The following is a 21,645-nucleotide window of genomic DNA, read 5'->3' as shown; positions in this document are numbered from 1 at the left end:
TGTCTGGTGTTAGACATGCGAACTAATGCAAATTTTAACGGGGTGATAGATAGCTGGAACCAGAAATATCTCCCAAGTCTACATTCCGCTGCCTGAAAGCTTAAGGTGTAAAAATTTATGGCTGACTTGCCCAACTTGTGCCATCATGGGGCATTCAATTATGGATCTATGAGGCCAGCTTGATATTTTTCATTTTCTAAACTTTCATGCAGTTACTCATTTCAGGACAGATTCAAAGTGTAGCGTTCAGGAGCTTGTGTCCCCCTTCTCAAACATTGTTGAACTGCTGCTGAGAAGCCTTAAGGCGAATAAAATAATAATCAAACTGAACACCCCCGTGCTTGTGCTGCTGAGGCTCTGTTTGTGCTACTCCAGATAATCATTGGCTTAAAGCATTTTTGATGTTTGTAGACAGGGAAAGAAAATGCAAAAATACAACCAGGTTTGCTTTGGCTCCCGAGGAGAACCGGGCCAAGTCTGTCACCGTTTTCTAGAAATCTGTGCTGTCAGGGGATGATTGGTCACCCAAGGAACTGCTCTCTGAGGGTTCACCCAAAGTGAAAACAAAGGCAGTGCTACACGTTCAGGACGTGCTCCAGGTGACGGGTGAGGACCTAGGGTCTGGCCACTTGCTCAGCATCTGGCAGACAGGTGTGTGACACCACAGGGAGAAGCTGTGACGGCTATTCAGGGTGGCCTTTATTCCCATTGCTGCGTGGAACTGGGAGTTACTGGTTTTGCATTCACCACTATTCTTTTATAACTTGAGCCATGGAAAGCTTTCTCTAGGTGGGATTCCCGAGCACAGCTCACGGATCTGTGCTGTGCCTGTGCTGTGTGTTGCTTAATAGTAGTCTGCTACAATTGATTATTTCAATGGGTTATTTCCCAAATGGTGAAGTACTGCTGGTACTGTTCCCAAACAGTAATGTTCTGTTGGTAGTTTCCCCCCCAAAAAAAGTGTAAAGTGACAAGGGTGAGATGTCTGGTTTTGTTCTAAAATTTATTTTTGAGTGACTAAAAAAGCTGATTAGGAAATCGTGTGTCAAATGGGTATATAATCATTGGAACAGAAAGACAAAAAAAACAAGCAATACAAGCACTTTAGGTACCCCAAATCATAAAATCAGAAGCTGATGAGAAGCTCCTGTTACTATGTAAAAGAAAGACCCACTTATGTCAGCTGTCGCTGTCAGCTGTATTAGTTTTCCCAGTGTTGCCCCTGCTACTAATCTTTCTTGTCACTGTATTCCCAGCTCTCCTAAATCTCATGTTTTTTTTAGGCTTGCTGAAACTAAGAGGTGGACTAATACCTTTTTTCCCTGAGGTATACTTCTGTCTGTTTGCTTCTGCTGGAGGGAAGTGGTTAGAGATGGACTCTGCTTAATGTATTTACTTGAAGTTTTTCTTTGTGCTGATTAGCTTGCTAAAAGTATGAATCCCAAACTTTCTTTAAAATCCAGTAACTGGGGCTAAGTAGTGGTAACTACTTAACAGACTTTTTCTTCTTTAATTGGTGGAAACCTGAAAGACTTGATGTTTGTCATGAATTTCCACTTGGGCTTCCTATACAAGCCGTAGATCATTAAAACACTTTACAAAGTGGTGAATTGGTTTCAAATGACTCTTGAAGCATTTCTGTTTTTAGAGATGAATTATCTTTATGTGCTTATCAATTCTTTTGCAAGTTGAGATGAATGCTTGATTCTTTGGGCTGTCTGCAAAATAGCTAAGCAAGCAAGCTTTTATTCAGATGAAAAGATAGCTATTGAAATCTATTTAAGGGTAAATTGCAGAAGTTACTCTTACATGCTTAAGTTAAAGTTTTTAGGAATGTGTCCTTCTTTTAAGAGTGTAATACAGACATACACAAAACAGGAGGAAAGACTGGTAAGGGAAATAGGAATATAAGCCTCCATGCCTAGTTTATTAGCTAAAACAGGCTTTTATTAGCCCTAATTTTCATCATCTTCAGTTTCTGTTTCTAAAAACAGAATTTCAACACCCAAGCTGAGCAGAGCAGCTGACTGAAGCAGAAGGTTGGGAAGCTTGCAATGAAGCCAAAAGACCCTTTCCTAAAAGACCCTTTCCTGGATCATGCACCACTGTGCTTGCTACTGTAGGATAGAGTAGGATGGAGTCACTTCTAAACTGAATTGGGTGCAGGGGAGGCATTTAAAGAAAACATTCAGGAAGACCAGTGGAGAATGAAGGAAACTACAACATATCGTATTTCTGTGACCACAAGCAAGTCCTTCTGTCCTTTTTCAGTCTCTGTTCCTATCTAAAAGGAGTACTTTGGAGAGCAGTGTTTCTTTTCTGCATGATTTGTTCATGAGAAAAATTGCATTCATAAATGAGTCACTCTGATACTGTAGAAATATGGAATGACTGAGGTAAACTGCAGTGACTCCCTTTGCTTGTGGGTGGAGAAAGGAAGAGAAAGAAGGAGTGAGTGGGCCCAGAATTTTTTTTGTGCTGAATAATCAGGGTGAGATGGAGAGGCAAAACAAACTGAGTTGGACTTCTTTTTATAGCAAGGATTGGAAAGAGAAAAGACAACCATAGTTTTGCACTCTTGAAGTCAGCAGTGGTATAATGTCAAGGGGAGCTCAAGTATGCATTCATTTATTTCAGTAAAGCAGTATAAGGAGTTGCAAAATGGAGAATCAACTAAGAGATGCAAGTTCTTGGTTAAATGAAAGGTGGCAGTGTTGATCTGGAGGAGAAAAAGAAAAGGTGGGGGGGGGGATAAGAGTTGGCTTTTAATCTTTGGGTTGTTCCAGCCAAGAAACTTTACCTAGGTCTTGGGGCAGCAACCTTTCCTGAGACCTAGATGCCCAAAGTGATGTAAAAATGGCAAGTTCCACAAGGTCTGAAAGAGTGCTCTGAGAAAACTGTATTCCTAGTGGAAATGCACAGGTCAGCCTACTCCTAATTTTATTTATTTATTTTGCTATTGAATTTGACTTAGATTTTTGGAAAACTACTGAAGCTAATCAATTGTATACTAAGACTCAGCACTACTAAAGTTGATGCTATGGATCACTTTCTGTAGTTGGGAGCTGTTTTGCATGTTGATTATTGTTTACAGGGGGAAAAAAAAAAGGATGTGGAATTCTGCTTCCACTGAAGAACTGTCCACTTTAAGGGCCAGGGATAAATGGAGCACACATAATATTAGTAATGTTCTTAGTTGTAATTACGTAATTTGAATTTTAGCATCTGCCTCTTTTTTAAATTGGTAAATTACAACTGATACAAATTATTATGACAATGACAGTAATTGCAGATTGATGAATTAGAGGAACAAAGATACTGAAACTAATTTGATCACTCCCCTAAATCATCTCAGGCTGCAGTTGTTGAAACGCCGCCATTTCTTCATTTTGTCAAAGTTGTTTTTTTCACTTTCAAGCTGCTTCTCAATATTCTGAAATCAGCCCGTTATTATCTTGGCATGACATTTGGCCTGCAGTTCCCAGCTAGGAATGAAAAAGGCTATCATTGGTCCTCACTGCACAAAATAGCTGGGCAGAACATTTCTGTATACAGGAACTGTTATTCTCACCTTTTGAAGAGCAATTTCTTTGACTCGGAGAATCTTTGACCTTCAAAGTAAAAGCTGCAGGCAGTACAATTTGCCTTTATAGCAGCTGTATGGAGGTGTTTTTTTTTTTTGTTGTTTTTGTTTTTTTGTTTTTTGTTTTTCTGCATGTCTTCCTTGCTAGTTTTAAGAACTATCTTTACTGTAAACTGTAGTGATCCTTGCTGAACTGGTTAGCTCCATGTGGACTTAAGACAACAACTGGTAGAATGGAACAGGTAATATTTAAGTAAAATTCCTTCTTTGGAAAGCTCATCTAATTCTATAAAGCCTCTTTAGAATTTTATAAGGAAGAATCAAGTTTCTTGTTGCTCATATAAAATGTACAGTGACTTTTTTTTCCTACTAAAAATCCCCTATTACTGCTGCTCAACTCAGAACTGAAGTAAGATATATGGATGGAAAACCTGTACGCAGTGTGAATGCAACTCAACTGCAGGTCTCGCTTTTTCTTGTACTTCAACACACTTGCCAACTGACAGACACAAAAAAGCTCACCTTTCAGAAATCTGAGGATGGCTTGTGAGACTGGTCAGTAGAAAGGTCAAAGCAGACCCTAAACTCTCAGAACTGTTAGGGTGCTGTTTGTTTATTGCTTTCTCCTATCAGAGGAACTGAAGAAAAGAGTTCAGTGGAATTTGGATGTATCGTTCTTGGCAAACTTGATCTGGTATTTGTGTTTCTAAATTCTTGAGCACATTTGAAAAACTTTTCGCTTATTTTTAAAAACTCTGGAAAACTGTAATACAAGCAGACATCAGCGATTAACGATACTACAGTTAGCAAAGAACGTTGTTCTTCTATTCAGAAGATTTTCCACTAATGTTCAGTGATTTCACAGAAAGAATAAATATTTAAACTTTGCTCTGTATGCCATTCTGTCAACTATTGAGCTTATTGATGTGGTCTCTAATTTTGACCCAGAAAATTCAATACGCTGGGCTGGGAGAATTAAAGGTTCACAGATGCACACCGCAGGGAGTCAAATTACTGTATCAAGGCAGTAACTGTTCTTATTTGGGACCATGGTATTTTCTATGAGAAGAGTAATTTCTAATGAAAATTATGGTTGGAAAAAAAAAACAGGGACTAAGCTACATAAGGAGGACTGCTTATTGTGCAATGCTTGTCTGTATTGCAAGACGTATATTAATATATACTTAAGCTAATACTAAGGTTTCCGTTTCAAATATAAGCAAACACAGAATTCAGTTTAGTATTTTGGATTATTCTGTCTGAATACTGTGTATTAACAAACAGTGCGTTTGATGTGGGTAGTAATTTTTGTGGGCTTGCTTTCTCATTCTGGGAGACCTTTTGAGGGTAGAATAGGCATCCCAAAGTTTTAATAACTTCTCTGAACTGCCACGGCTAGTTTGCCAAAGAAATAAGTCTGTGAAAGTCTGTAGCATTATTCCAGATTAATGTAATATGGAGAAAAATGTGGGATCTAATTAGCAAAGCGGGGCACAGAGTCTGCTGTACAGTATTTCTGTGGGTAAGAAAAGTGATGGGTTTGTAGGGTAACTCTGCTAGGAATACTGCTCACTGAAATGTGTGGAGTCTTGCTAGGTCTGTATCACAATAAGTGAACAGAATAACTCTATTTTATTAGTAAACTCTATCTAGGCATATTTTCAGAGTGAGGTCTAGTTATTTGGACATCTGTTTTGAGGAAAATGGCTATTATGGTATTCTTATGTAAAGATGACTTTGGAAGTGCTTTTCCCAATTTGGTACATCTGTAGGAGGCTTGGGCATGAGGCTGAAAGCTGCATTTTGTGGGCTGTGCGTGCAGTGTCATCTGACATTTGGATGCATCTTTGGACAAAGTGGTGAGCTTGTTCTGTGTCTTGGTTTCTGATACTGTGCTCCACATGGTGGAAGCAAAGTTGATGGTCTGCCCCCTGATAATGTAGTGTGATTTTTGATACATTGATGTCCTTATTTTGATGCAAAACCTTCAACTCTGTTTATCCATTGTGGGAATAAGTGTATCAAGCTAATCAACAGGCTAGAATAGCTGACCTTTGTAGCAGCTGGCAACAAATTCCTGGAAAGCAGTGCTGGTTTTATTCAGTCCCTCCTGAATTGTTTTCATGAATTATTTTTATTCCCAGTAAATTATATATAACCAGAGGACAGCAAGTACTTGTTTAAGGAGCGCTAGGGTCACTCACCTTTGCTCACATAGTCTCGTTGATGAGAGCCTGCTGCTTCAAAGTGCCGTGCACCCCCCTCTCCGCGTGGACGGCGGATGTGCATTAGCCTTCCATGAGATTAGGGACTGCGAGAGCAAGTAACTGAATACAACTGTTTACTGCTAAATAAAAACACGTGTTAGTTCTCCCCTCGTATAGAAAAATCCAATTTCATAAAGCCTCATCCTTGAAAAAAAAAAAAAAACAACAACAAAAAAAACACTTTACAGAAGATTAGGAAGAGATTGTGTGGGGGAGATACTCGACGCAGTAAGCTCAGCTTAAAACTGTAAGTAGTATCAAGTGTCTTTCGTAGCTGTGAAGTTATGAGGTAAATTCATAACTACTGATACAGAGGAGAAAGAAAACGTGCACTGGGAAGAGATTTATTTATTTATTTAGGAGTACTTGAGTAGTTTAGTTAGAGATGAGACAACTTACAAATAACATGGTAATGACATTTTGTGGAGTTTAATTACTCAAAATAACTTTTTGTTTTTTTCTTCTGACAAAACCTTATTTAATTTGTAAGGATGGTCATTACAGAACAAAAATCTCTTTACCTGAATGCTGGGGATATGTTAATATTTAAAGCAGTGATTATGCTGTTAGCAAGAAGCCTTAATTACATGATTCTAGCCCAACAAAATTAGTCTTGCCTATGTGCAGTCATGGTCACTGGGAGATGTGCTAAATTTAAAGATAAGACTTCTCCCTGCATCCAAATATTGTCACTGTAATGAAAATGTTTCTAAAAGCATGTACTTGAGGGAATTTGATGTTTGCCCCTGCATACTCCTCTGCCAGGCAGTTTTGTGATAGGCTGTGTGAGTTTCAGCATGTCGATGAGGTTCAACATCTCAAGTACATTTATGTGCCTGGTGCCCTTTGAAAGATAAAATCACCCACACAAATCGGCTGTTGTTCTAGGTTATTTTGGTGGAGTGTTTTTGGGGAAGCGTGAGTTATCAAGAGGTGTAAGTGATGTGAATAGTAACGAGCATGACAATAATGATCCTTTCTCTTTTCTGAGGTGTTAGGGAAAGTCCACAGCACTGTTGGCTGTAGAGCACGAGGTGGATTGGTGCCTCCTGCTACTGACCTGGTGCCTGGCGGCACAAATGGGTGCAACTAAATGCAGCTTACAGCAGCAGCCTTCTTGCTCAATGCAGTGAAGCTCAGCAATGCTTTTGGAACAAGGCAGAGGGCTGCAGCCATTCCTTAATTGCTGTCAGCCACTTGGATCGTGTGCTGTGCCCAGCCTGTGCACTTGCGTGCTCTCAGTTAATCTAGAGCAAGGTAACTTCCATGGGTGGCATACCCTGGAGATAGCAGTTGAATAACATCATTCATTTAAGGAAAAAAGAAAAAATTTAAAAAAAAAAGGAAAGAAAAAAAAACACCACAACAACAAAACCCAACACCAACAAAAATCCTACATGGTCTCCGCTGCTTTTCATTTTGAAATAAGAAAATGATCTTGGCACAGGGCAGTTCCTGGGGATTAATGACTGGCTGGGGTTAATGGCCCTTGGCTGCGCTGTGGGCCATCAACTCCTCCCTGCTGGTCATTAATCTGCAGGAAGCGCCCTGTGCCAAGATCATTATTGTTGTATTTGGGTTCTTTGAGAGCTGAATTCAGGAACCCACACTGCTCTAATGTGTGAGGGCCTGCTGGGTTTTCTTACATTTAGGCCCTACATTTTTATTTTTTTTCCCCTAAGCTTATCTGAAGTTTCCAAATGTTTCACTTAATGGAAAGTGACTGTAATACTTCAGGTCCTCTTAAAAAAAAATAAAAATATTTCACTGAGAAGTGACCAAGGCAATGCTGAACTTTATATGGTGGAAATAGAAGTTCTGTCTAGCAAACATTTTTGGGGAAAGTATGTACTTTGGGGTAGCCTGCGCCTTTAGCTTAGCCTAGAGCAACAAGCTGCATATTGGCCTTGGCACAGGAACATGAAGGTTGGCCTGGCAGATGGTGCATGGGTGGTTTCTGCTGTGTGGGGCTTGGGGTCTTTGTAATCTGTACACTGCTTTTCAAGCAAAAATGATCCCCACTTTTAAGAAACGCATTTTCCATCCTGGAAAATCGAGAGTGAGAGGAGATGCACTGAAAGGGAAAGTTAGCAAGAAGTGGGTTTTCAGTTCATCTCCCAGGATGCTTCAAAGTTCTTAAATGGAACTTGCACAGTGAGCTCATGAAGCTCCGTTGTACTCTGCACTGAAATCAATTTAGGGTTGGATACCACGTTTTTGGGAGAAAAATACCTGAAGTAGGTCAGTTCAATACAACGTTCTGGTCCTGAAGTGGCAATTCATGGCTTCCGTTATATTTCTTGGTCAAAAAAGTCTACCAGTCTTTCTCTGGAAATAAACTGCTCTCTATTAAGAAGCTACATATATTTCGTCTTACTAGATCATAGTTAGAAGAGATCTTATAAGGAAGTAGAGCTCGTGGCAAGCAGTAAAGCAATGTTAGCGTACTCAAATGGTGACTAAATTGATACTGTACGTGCATCTTATGTTCCTGGATGAATATTTTTATTTCAGTAAATTACTGAAAACTAGCATTTCGCTGTTTTTGTGGTGTGGGTGTTTTTCTTTAAATTTACTTGGCTTCTTAAAGGTTTTTTCCTTGCTGCTGTCTTTTGTCTCCGATTCAGGCTTGACAGACAGGTGTGTAATGTCTCCTGCTCTTTTCTTCAGAGGCTTTGCAAATAGGCAGCCGTGCTGTCCTGCTCTTGGTTTTCAGATGTACCATGCTGTGAAGCTTCTTTGGGTCAACAGAAAACCTTCACAACATGCATTTCAGAGCCTGAAAATGCCACGGTACATGAGATTTGAAGACAGCAGCAAGCTTAGTAGAGACTGTCATGTCTGTAGACCTTTTGATGGATTTTCTAGGATTTCAGCAAAGAGGGAGAGACATTTCATGAGGAGAAAAGGTCCTGGATCAGGTCTACATACAAACTTTTACAGATCATCAAGTTCTGGAATTTTTGAGATGAAAGTACACTCACAAACGAGTCCTCATGCCTGTGAGTCAAGGCTTATTCCCATCATCCTAGAGGAAACTCTGAGAAACTATTCCCTGTACTAGTGAATAAGAACTGTGAGTCTGAGATATTTACCTAGAAAACAACGCAACAAAGAAAAGTGTTGTTAATACCTTGTAAGCAAATAATACTATTATAGCTACTTAAGCTGCATTTTTATTTCAGAAAGAGTAATTCCTCATTTGTCAGTAAGCCTGTAACAAGGAGAAGACAGCGTACCGTGGTCCTAGCTTGCCGTGTGCTTTTTAAAATAAATGTTTGTTGTGCCACTTACCAGTGAACTTCATGAAAAATGTCTTCACTGTGAGGGTGGTCACACACTAGAGCAGGTTTCCTGGCAAGGTGGCTGATGCCCCAAGCCTGTTGGTGTTCAAGGGACATTTGGGTAATGCCCTTAAAAATGTGCTTTAACTTCTGGTTAGCTCGCAAGTGCTCAGGCACTTAGAGTAGATGATCTCTGAGGGTCCCTTTCAACTAACTAGTTTATCTCTACTGTATGGTTAGAAAACCTGTCAGAATTAGAGTAAATACTAATTAAATATTTATTTGTGGGCTGCAGTTACTTCTTCAATTAAAATGAATTTTAAACAGAATTTTAGAACTGTTTTATTAGATCTGGAGCCATCAGTATCATAAAACTGGTCTGGGATTTTCTGAAGTATGTGGCTGAGTGCTGATATTTGATGGCTACCTACTGTACTTGGTTGTTGTGGCTTCATATCTGTTTTCAGGAATCATAAAGGGTTTTTGTTTTACTGTAATGTTTTTCTAATGGGCTTAACACATGTAGAGCATTACACATCCTCCAGCTGTGAGGGCAGGACACTGCAGAAGTGTGGAAGTAGGGTGATGCCCCTGTTTTACCTACTTCATGCAGTATTAATTCATTTGAAAGTAAATGATGCGTTTTTCTTATTATTTTATACTAGAAATTAATAGGCATCTCTGTTTCTTAAATTGTAGCCACTACATTTTTTGCTTCTTACTTTGCACCTGCCAAACATTTGAATGTGTTATGTCAATAAAGAAATTGAGAGTGTGATAGTGGCTTATTAATTGTAGAAAAACAAGTAACTGTCAATAGCACTCTAAAAACTTGTTGGTGAGATACTTGTCTATATGTATGTGTTGCTTAGTTTTGTTGGCTTCAGCAGAAATTTATCATTCTCTTTGAAACGTGGAACATCTTAGAGGAAAGAAAAAGAAAGGCTCTTTGCATTTGCAAACCCCATGATACCAGGAGAACTCAGTTTGCAATCATAAAGAGAAGCAGTTGTGCCCAAGAGACATCACTACTGGACTAAGAAAAATGTTTGCCAATCAGCAATATATAATGAATAATGAACAATATTTGTCATCTCCCCAAAAGTGGGGCATTGCAATGCAAATGACACAGCTGTTACTCTTTAATTGCAGCTGGATTAATAAAATGTAATTTTTACAGCCCATTTGCAATATACCACTGGGGAATACATTTTATTACCACTTTGGGTATCTTTTAGTTAATAAATTTGTGCCTTTTGAGCATAAGTGTTTGGCTTCAAATCCCAGATACAAGTTTATTAAAAATTGTAATAGTTCTTGGAGACTATAAAATGAAATGAAGTGCACAAAATGTGCATTTCCAGTGCTTGAGTTTAAAACCATTTTTACTTGACTAATTTCAATATTTCTAACACTAAAATGCATTGGATTTAAATAATTATTAAATATTTAACCAACCATATATATAGTATTATCAAGAGATGACATGGGGGAAAAAAATCTGATTTATCTTTGTTAGTACCTGTGGATTCAGAATAGCACTGATAGGATGTGGTCATATCTAATTTAAAAAAAATAATCTTGAGCAATGTTTATGCAAAGCAGTGACACTGAAGGGCAGCAGAACTAATATTTGCAGTCAGAAACAAGAGATGCAGCAGTTAAATGATCTGATTTACAGAATGAGGTTGCCTTGGTCGGAAACAGTTGAAGCCTTTTAAGGACAAAGCGGGTCTCACTGCTGGTTGAATGAAAACTTCCATTGAAGCCAGGGATAAATCAGTTCTTGGCTGTTGGCTAATTTCCCTTTACGTATCAGAGTCAAGCTCTCTGAGCATCTGTTGTACACTCACACCCCTGGACAAAAACCCTTCTACAAACCGTACCACTCAAGCAGGTTTCAGTTACCTCTGAAATTACCCCATTACCTACTGAAAGAAGCACCACTCAGGATGCTGCTCTCTCTTGGATCTGTTTGCCATCTGTCTCAATCCATCATTCCCATTCAGTTAGTCTGAAAATTAGTGGAAATATATTGCTTAATTTTGGAATGCGAGATCTTTGCTTCTACTGTAATCGCTTTCAAGTTTGCAGGATGCAGGGGTAAAAAAAGAACCACAGCACAAATGCTGCTTAGTGACCCTGTAAGAGAGGTGGAGATAAGCTTTCTTCTGCTCTTCTCTAGGCAATCCAACTGAGTAAGTGTAAATAAAGTTTTGATATTTCCTCCTTAAAATTTTGATGAAGTTCCCCTAGAATTGGGACAAAAATCAGTGGACTCTAAGTTGATTAAAGCAGGGTACCTGGTGATTCCTGTCTTGTTCTTTTATAGCTTACTATCATAATTGGTTAAATTGAGCAAATGTTGCTAGAATTAAACAAATCAGTTCTACTGCTAACATTTTAAGGAAAGCTACAAAAACTTTGCCTGCTGCCTTCTATGTTCAAAATTAAGTTAGACATAAATATTCTGGCAAACGGGATTCACAGAAATCTTAATCCAAACCCTGTCAGCTTCATGGGGAAGATCGAGAGGAGGAGGCCTAGAAAAGATGATGCTTTTCATTGATCAGAGAGCCTCAATTTCAGTAGTTTTGAAAAAAAAGAAAAAATTGATTCTGCTTCTCATTAGAGTAGTGCTTATGAGTGCAGATGAGCCGTATGCACCAAGCAGCCCTGCTTCCTGCAAGGTGTGCTGTGATCGTGCAGCCAGGATCTGGCATCTCTATGCAATTACAAACAACAAGCTAGCTTTTAATAATTGGCAGTATTTAGTGTGGTTGTTTTAGTAGTGACGTGGAAAAACAGTTTTGCTGTTGTGTTTAGCCATAGGTTCATGGTAGCGTTTAGCTATATTTTAGATCTGATATGGTCCTGTTATTCTTTCATCCTTTTTAAATTTTATTCTGAAGACTGAAATTGGTCACAGCCTGAAGCAGAGGTATAACTGCGCAAAGGGAATCATCTCTTGTCCTGTTCACTTTGGTCTTGTCCAGAATAACGAGTGGCAGAGCAGAGCATGAACGCAGCCCCCTTACAGATGAATGTGCTATCTGGGACGGGACTGAGGTGAGAAAGGAACCCAGCTCGGAGCTCACTGAGCATCTGCTGCTCCAGTGGGTCTTTGTGATCCTCTGATGAATATCTTCCCAGAGCCCAGTGTGCCCAGGAGGGGAGAAATGAACCCAGCCCTCAATTAGGGGAATTGGCTTGAATTGAGAGGAGCAGAAGAAGGGGCTCTGGTGAATTTGACCTTTATTCACTGCATCTGTGTCAGGGTTTGAAGGATCATCCACTAATTGTTTTTATGTCATTAAGGATATTGAACTTGGAGGCTCCAACTGAGCAACAGGTATGAGTTAGTTCCTTTTGCCACAAAGTATTTTCTCTGAATTTAAATTTGAAGGAGCAAAGCAGAAAATGAGCTAGCCTTAGGACATTACCACGTGTCCTGCAGCTGTCAGTAAAACCACATCTGTCTTGCACAGGCACTTGTTAGTTAGCCTTGACCATGTGAGTCATGGGCTGAAGGCAGGCTTTCGGTTAGACACCCTGACATATGACTTCTTAGCTACTCAACAAAAAATCCATAGTGTTTGATTTTTAATCAGGTGCAGTGGTACAGACAGATGCATGCTGTTTGTATCAAGTAATATGCCAATGGAAATGTTGCTGAAGGATTTCCTGTGAATTAAATTCTCCTGGTATTAACTGTCTGTTAACTTGAGTGTAAGAGTTAAGAGAAATTATTTGTGACTATTGCATTACTTGGTAGAGGAGGCTAAAATGTAAAAAGTCCATTAAGCTGCAAACTCATGTTTGTGTCTTGTGAAAATTCTCCCTTCTCCCATCTCTTATTTCTGCAGACGCGGTAGGAATTGGCAGTATGACTTAAAGCAGAAGTGTCATTTGGATTTGCTTGTGCTGTTAGTGATCAGACATGTTTTTTGGTGTGTTCACAGCTACAGTATTGTAGGATACTGTGAGTGCAAAGATGCTTATGAAATGTTGATTAATTATAATTAATTTCACTTCAAGACTCCTGCCTTAGTGTTCAGCTGAGCCATTGTGAATAACCCACAGCATTGAACACCTCTATAAAGCCCTTCCTTTTTGGAATGTGTGTTTGTGGATTCAAAACCTGTTTTGTGTATCTTAAATTGCAAACCCAGCTGGGTTTTCAGCCATTCAGAACTGTCTGAGCGGCTTGGCTTTGCTGCTGTTGGGGCCTGCTGTTTGGCACACAAAGCCCTAGGTCTGTGACCACTCTATAAGGAATATCTGTGGACCTTAACAGTCCCATTTTTAACAGTTCCATATTTATACATATACAAAGTGTTTATATTTATTAAAAAAGCATGTAGATGGCTTCAGTCGTCAAGCTTCCTTATTAATGTGTTTCATAACACAATTTCTTGTGTCACTGTCACTTGAACTCTGTGTGAATGAGATTTCTGTAATATCCTTTTAATATTAATAGAGTGTTTTGTAATAAAGTCAGCAGGAAGATAAAATTCAGGAATCAATTTGGCCACAACTAAATTAGGAGGAAAAAGTACAATTCTAACTACTAAATCTAATCTGATTCTTGTTTAAAACACATGCAGTGGAAGGATGTGGCAATCTTCAGGAAGCATAAAATGCAGTTAACCAGCAACAGCATTTAGTCACTCGCTAATACTGTGTGTGATTTCTAATTACTCCTGTAGTTTGTCATTGTTCAACACAATCAAATCTAATTGGCCAGAAAATTTTTCTTGGATCGTCATAGTCTATGGCTATGTTTTTACTGTTATTGTTCCAGCTTCTTTTTCATCACCGCAACCTTTACTGCTTCATTAAGTCTTAAATTAGACTTTGATAATCAGCCCATTTTATTAGATTTATCAAAAGAAAGAAATATACATAGCAAAGTCAAAGGGGAGGCATTGGCATCATATTTTATTTCATGCTTAGCAATTCCGTGAGTGTTACCAAATGCAGCGATCTTTTATTTGTAATTAAATACTCCTCACTTTAAAATCATGACTAATAAATGTCAAGTGTGAGAAGAGGCACTAGTGTTCAGTGAATGTCCTTGGATGTGTTTTAGGGTGAAAATGTGTGGGCACGAAGGCTGTCAGTTTTTAAAATGTAGGGCTGCTTTCATTACAAAATCCTAAAGTTAACCACTTCAGATAAAGCTCAAAAATCATTGAAAAGTTTGGGGAGCTCTTCTTACCCTACAGGAAGCTCTTGACATTTATGGTAATTAAAAGTGAAAGTATCTATTAAATACTTAAGTTTTTCAAATAAACACCAAACTGGTGTGCGGATTTAAGAGTTACATGTACCTTAACTAGAGTAGGTCAAGATTGCTCAGTGAAACTAACTGTTTTTTGGTTTGGTGGTGCTTGGGTTTTTGTTTTAATGAGACCCAAACCCTGACATAAATGCCTTGGGAAGCACCTGGCATCAGGTTTACTCCTCAGAAATATTCTTGTGGTGGGCAGATCCAGCATGGTTTTTGTGGGGTAAGGTTTGGATGCCTCTTCTCCCCCTCCAGCTCTTGGGTATGCCTTATAGTCTGCGGGAGGCATTCTATGCTGCGTGGGATTTTCTGTTGTTGTTAATGAGGACTTGTAAAAGAGTTGTCCCTTTCATTCCCTTTTCCAAGCGCTGTATCTCTGTGGAAGAGACACATTTCTCCTGTTGATCCTGGCACCAGCATCATGGCCGGCTTATCCTGATGCCGGTTTATCAGCGTTAACTCCCGTTTTAGGATTTAAGATAGTATCTAAAAGAATTGTGGTTAGGGACAAATTTCAAAATGTTACTTTCCTATTTGGCAGTATTAGCAAAGTACAATTTATTGTTAGTACAAATTTAAGGGCTGCAGGGATTAGGTCTAACCTGTAGAGAAAAACATTATTGCTGTTTAACGTACTCAACTCTGTTAGACAAAATTGCAGAGTGCATCTGTTTCCTATTCTGTTCCTGGCCATTACTATAATTTTTGGGTGCTCTCGTGTTATGTAGTGAGATAGTCTCTATTATTAGGCTTTTTTTCTTTCTTTTTTCTCCACTTGAAGAAAAAATGTGTGGATTTTGGTTGATGTAATAGTTGTATCTGGTTGAACTAATGTGGAGCCTGTGCTTCAACTATTGTTTTATCTAGCAATACTGTTGAAAATGAAGTACAGCAATAGCCATATCATGGTAATTGAAAAGGCATTTTCTTTTCAGTGATAAAAATCACTACAACATACTGAACTCTCTTCCTTGTGTGTAGGGAAAGCTATGGCAATTTATCATAACTAATGTATTAAAAAAAATACGTTTTTTAGGTATCATTCTTAGTTCAGCTAAGAGTTACTTCAAAGGATGCTATGAAAATGTGTTTTCAATGCATTTCAGAAAAGATTCTGCAACTTGTGTTTTCTGATTTTTTTAATTTATTTTTATAAATACCATTGGCAACCTGCCTCTCTTTAGCAAGTGCAAACCTCCGCAGTGTACTTCCCATGCATTAGGGTTTTGATACTTTTCCTCACGTGCCCTGGAGAAAAGCATGCACTTCATTGCTACTCTGAGGTAAACTGGATTTCAGTGTAGTCTGTTTCAAATTAAATGAAATGGTTTATTAGTTTTGCAGTTCTGGAGAGGAGAGGGCACCTCTGGGTTTTTATTGAGCTGCTGTGGGATATGTTAGCCCACACATCCAGAGAGGACTGATGCTAATTGGACTTTCCTCTTTGATAAAGTCCTTGGTGTAAATGATGATACACAGGTCAGCCGCATCTTTTAATTAAAATAAATAAATAACAAAACTCATTTAAAAAAATCTTATGCGGGAATTACCTAAGTGATGAGCAGTTTATATATGCAAGTATGCTCTCTTGTGGTAAACCATTTTATTGAATCCTCCACCTGTTTTAAATTTAGACAAATTTGATTTTAAAACTACCATTTTTCTAATATATTATTTTTCATCACAGCAGTGTTTAGTGTGATACAAGCACCGAGCGGTGGGTGTGATAGCTGTGTGCATTTTGAACTTAATTCAGCTCAGGGAGTGATATTCAGCACTTGGGCAGCACCTGGCTTTTCTGGTAGCACCCATCTTGCTGTGTAATGAGGTGCTGTTTGACTAGCAATGATTGTGAGTTAAGATAATAATCAAGTAATCCAAATTATTCTTGCTAGGTGGCCTGAGCAGTGCTCTGGAGGTGCCTTTCTCTCCAGTCAGAAAAAGATTGCTTGCTGTAATCTACGTGCTCCAGACTTGGGCCTATGTTCCTTTGCTCAGCGTTACAATAGCACTGTCACAAGTAGACAAGTAGATTCAGGAAGCATAAAAACAAATGCATTTCAATTGCTGCCTCTTGAAAAAGTCAGAAAGACTATTTTAATTTTCATGATTAGCCTAACATCCAGGAAGTATAATTTAATGAATATTTAAGATACATATAATCCTCTAAATGTTTCTCATTGCAGTTGGGATTTCTCCCCAGCTTCTTTACTTACTGAATTTACATATAAATTTCCTTACTGTTGCGCCTGGAGGTGAGGATAGCCAAATGTCAGTAAAAATATGAGGTTATGTTCAAGGAAGTAAATCTCAGTCATGCAAGTACCGATATATTGTTACCTTGAAGGGAAATAAGGTCTTAAAGAATTTCAGAGAATGTTTCTTGAAGACCATGAAGCTCAGGAGTCAACTTTAAAACCCGCACACTTTGGATAAGCAGAAGTGCCATTGACTTCTGGGGAAGTTTTGGCAGCCTGGCAATGCACAGATCACATCTCTGTGGTTGCAAAGGTGATTCGGTGCCTGCTGCTGTCCATGAACATTTAATGTCAAAGCAATCAATTATTCAGCAAGTGTGGGCTACAGCAGAATGATCTCAGTTAGCACAGATGTTGGATAATATGTAGGGGAGCGAGAGATGGGATAAGAGCGTGGTGAAGTGATACCTTCCATTTTCTGGAGCTTAATTTAGCTGGAGAGGTGAACAGCATTTACAAAATTTTTTGATGCACGCATGCATATTTCCTTTGATACTCTTCAAACTACAGTTGTTTTCATTAATGAGGACTGAAAAGAGCAACAGTATCATCTAGTTTTCTGCTATTTCTACCTAACCTGAAAGAAACAGGGAGTTTAAAAGGTTGAGTACATGACATGTTGACTCAGCTCCTTATGAGAGCTTAATAGGACCTTGAGCAGAAACCTGTGCTAGAAGCTTAATATAAATATTTTATGGAGAAATTGAGTAATATTTTAAGGGGCAGAAGTTGGTTAAACAGCATCAGCAGTTTCAAACTGTAGAAGGCAAATAAGAAAATGTGCTGTTTACTGTGATTATATGAAAGTTGCTTGTGTGAATCTAGAGTTTTAAAATAATGCTGTATTACTGTACTTTTATGCATACGCTACTGATGCTTTACTGTGTCTTATGCATACCCTTCCCATGAAGAGTCTGTTTTACCTGTAGCACTTGAGTGGTTTTGGACTTTTTCTGTGGGACTGATTGCTGTGCTTGGCAGTTGTGGGCTCTCTACAGCAGTGAATTTCAGCTTCTTCCAAGTTGTCTTTGATTCTCGCTGTCTCCCTCCATGCTTCTTTCTCCTCCAAGTCCTCATCCACACCTCTTCCAATACTTAATGTTCCAAAACAAAGAGGTTTTCCTTTTGAAGTTTCAAAAATTGATTCAGCTTTCTGTAGTATGTGTTTTAAAATATAAGATGGAATACTGTGGGTTTTTTTTCTTCTGCTCTTCTTGGTTCAAGGTGCTCTCTTCAAGCTTTCATTCAGCTGCTTTGTTGTTGGATCAGATTTTCTCTCTTCTTTCTCACCAGAGCATATTGACAAGATAAATAAAGAACAAGGCAACAACAGCTTCCATTCATCCCCAGAGTGGTGTCAAATTAGGTCACGGAATGATGCAGGGGTTAAGTAATAATAAATATACCTGATTGTGTTTCAAATTCCTAGTTGTTCAGTGCTTGACTTTGTAATATTAATACATTTTTGTTATTGTTCAATTTTCTATGCAGGCTGAATAATTGCATTCAATTATGTGACACAGAATTATAGTAGAGCCCACAGAGTTGACCAGCATCTAGCAGTGCCTGGAAATGATAGATCTGGAAGCAGACCCTTCATGCTATCTTTGAAAGAGCAAGACCACTGGTAGTTTGTCTTGTCAACATGAGATAAGGATGACGGATGCACTGCTTGTTAGCACAGTTGACAAATGCTTCCAGATGAGCGAAAGAAATTTATTGTTTGGAGTATGTTAGGATTTGCAGTTAGATTTTGGAGATTACTGACCGTGAGTAACTGCTTTCTGTATCTGTTTCTGCTCTTTGGCTTCTCCGAGTTTTCTTTTTCTTCTGCCTCAGCCCTTCTGATCCCAGTTGGCTGTTGCTGTGCTGTGAACTCCGTTTCCCAAGCTTTTGGGTTTGTACACTCTGAATTGTGCTGTGTTTTTTCCTGTCCCTGTTGCTCAGGATTTAAAAGTAGGCATGCTATTGCAAAATTCTGTGTGTGTTATTGGTGAATTAATGAAATCACCTTTCAGAAACCTGTGGAAAACATCTGCTCTTGGATTGGGAAATTCAGAATTTTAACCCACAGAACAAAACTCTGGCAATTAAAGGTGTGTGGAAACAGATGTCATGCAGTGATGAGTTGGGCAATGCACAGACAGCACTATCCAGTATGACTGCTAGCCATGTAAGCTATGTGCAAACAGCTGTCATTTTTTTCCACTCTTTTCTGTCTTGTTGAGAGTAGAGTTTTTAGGTGTCCAGTGATCAGAACCTGCATTGCTTTGTCATTTTTATTTTCATAACATGATGGTGAGCTTCACAGTTCATAGTGCATACTTTTTCTGTCTAGAAGAATAACTGCTCAAAGAAGAGGGGGTGGGAACTCTCAACAGAAACTCCTTTCTATAATAGATTAATGTATGGATTAATAGTAGGGATCATGTAATGTTTGGGTAGAAGGAGAATCATACAGGAGTTGTATTGGTATTGCAATTGAAAATGTCTTAAGGCCTGAAGACCTATTTTAAATGGATGATGTTTTATATCTTCTTTAGACCCTGCATATTTATTTTTACCCTTCAAAAGATGGAAAGCATCAGTTAACCTCCTTTTCCACGAGAATAAAATTACTTTGTGCAGGAAATAAATAGCCAGTCACCAAAGCTAAGTTGGGGATTTTCAGATAACTAATTGGTTTAGCCATACGCAGAATACGCTGGTCCTTGGGAGCATCCTGTTTTTTTTGCACGTCTACTGGCAAGGTTTTCTGTATGTGATCCTTGAAACAAATTTCACATTTCAATTTTCCTAGCCACGCTTACCAGTTTGGCAGCAGTTTGTTCCTGAGCTTGATGCTAAACATGAGTACTGTAAGTTATGAACTTGCTTACTGTAGACAGCACAGACCTCCCCAACTCCTCTACCAAGTGGTGTGTGGATCACAGGGTGATGCTGCTACATATATTTAAGTGACATGCTACTTCTCAGAAACCATCTTGATTTTCGTATTATCAAGAAAGAATACTGTTGGTGTGGGAGGGGATTTTTTTTAAGTGTTCCTCTTGTGAAGGAAATTATTGAGCATCTGGAGTCCCTAATGTTTCATTTATGTCTTTTTTTAAAAATTGAACTGTTTCTCTTCTCTGATCTCGTAAATCAATCCCTCCTTGAAAAACATGTAGAAATAACTGCTTGTTATTTGTATTTAAAACAACATTTAGAGGCTCCAGCTGGGGGCTGGCGCCTTTTGCGTTTGGTTGCTGCATGTTCACAGCCCAGCTCCCATCCTGGTCCCTACACCAATGAGCCTAAAATGGCAGCGATGGCAGTGCTCCTAGCTGGGGGAGCGCCTGGTAGCAGCGAGATGGCTGGGCTGGCACAGTGAGCGGCCATCAGCAGCCACTCACCTGCTGCCAGGGGTTTCACAGGCTTTAGAGCAGAAATGGGGTCATATGGGGCAACCTTCCACGCAGCCCCGTACAACAACTAATGCCTCCATCAGCTTCCTCCTGAGAAGCGCTGGGTCAAGGCAGGCGCTGGCTGAATTTTATGGTATATCCCCATGGGTGGGCCCGGTGGGGAGAAGGACGTGTCAGCAGTAGAGCCACTGCTGCTGGAGGGAGTGGGGAATATGAGTAAGGCCCTCAAAATCTTGAGGGGAGGAGAAAAAGGGAGCTGGTTTTTAGTTTATTTATTTATTAAAGCTATTAATCCCAATAAAAAAATAGCATGGCATGAACTTCAGGCACTGTAATGTCCATTGGAGAGGGAGAAGAAGGTGCATAGAAGAGGCACCACATACATCTTGCCCAAGGGGGATGTTTGGTGGGAGCTGGTGCTGTGCAGCGCAGCAGAGACCTGCCCGCAGGCCGCCAGCTTGCCTTGGTTTCACATATTTGCGGTGCATACTGGCGGCCCCTGGAGAGCTCAGTATTGATCTGTTTTTCAATAATGCATAATAGGCAATCAGAGCTTTCCTGATCTGTTCACAGACATATTATCAGCGAGGGTCTCAATTCGCCATGCTGCTAGGCTGTGTGTGACCTGCGTTCCACCAGCACAGGGCAGCTTGCTGCCCCGGGCCTACTGCTGGCCTGCCCGGGGAGAAGCAGTGGGGCATCGGGCTCTGGGTTTGGAGCAGTTGTGAACTGCCATTCTAGCAAGACAGAGCTGCTTTGTGTTGAAAATTTCCCTTTTCAAAATAAATTTAGTACATATACTAGATTACTTTTTTCTTGCTTCCTGCCTGAGCAAGAATGTTCTATGTCTTTAGCCAGGTTCTGTCATTTCTTGCTTTCATTTATAAGTCTCTTGTGGATTGGTTTCTAATAGAATAGTTGTTTCGGATGCTGAACTAAGCAGGACTCTGCAATTCTGGTGTCACCTCTATTCCACCTATTGGAACATGGATTTTTAGCGATGTATGCTCTTAAATCAATATGGTCTCCGGCAGTACGTGCTTATGACGTAGATAAGTCTGGCAGCTGCAAACATGCATTGCAGTAATATAGTGGGTTTAATTAGAAACCAAGCTAATGAGATCTCAGAATTAGTTACTGTTGTTTGAAACAACGTGTGATTTTTGTCTCCTGGAACACAGGAATTCATAATTGCTGCTGTAAAACAGGAATTTTATCCTTTGGCTTTGAGAGGATTTGATAGCATAGACTAATAGATACTTGTATAACAGAGTTACCACTGGTATTGTCTGTAAATGCTCAGTGTATTAAATAGTTATTTGATTATTTGATACTGTGTTTGAGAATGTGCAAAGTTAATTTTTGCCCCAGCAAAACAACACAACAGCAAGAACAGCGAAGCCTTGTCTTATAGCATTACAATACAAGAAGTTGGACCGGCTTCCTTATTTACTGGTTATTCCTTTTTTTTTTTTGACCCATAAACCTTTGTTACTCAATAATAATAATAAAAAAAAAAATCAAGAGAAAATTCTATTTTTTTTTTTTTTTTTTTT

The 21,645-nt window shown here is 39.2% G+C and overlaps 1 protein-coding gene across 11 annotated transcripts in view; it reads left to right on the top strand.

The window, feature by feature from the left end:
• The window catches only part of NAALADL2 (N-acetylated alpha-linked acidic dipeptidase like 2), a 433,689-nt gene that overhangs the window by 68,917 nt on the left and 343,127 nt on the right, over positions 1-21,645 (top strand). The window contains exon 1 of one of the 11 annotated variants that reach the window (XM_084529580.1): positions 1,219-1,327. The exons of the other annotated variants lie outside the window; for them this stretch is intronic. The gene's annotated coding sequence lies outside the window, so the exon portion shown is untranslated. Of the gene's footprint in view, positions 1-1,218; positions 1,328-21,645 lie in introns of those variants that run through there. 11 annotated transcript variants of the gene reach the window in all.

The sequence above is a fragment of the Aythya ferina genome (assembly GCF_964211825.1).
Source record: "Aythya ferina genome assembly, chromosome: 9".
Taxonomy (NCBI): Eukaryota; Metazoa; Chordata; class Aves; order Anseriformes; family Anatidae; genus Aythya; species Aythya ferina.
Note: the sequence above shows the minus strand (reverse complement) of the source record. Positions and strands in the feature narration are given on the sequence as shown.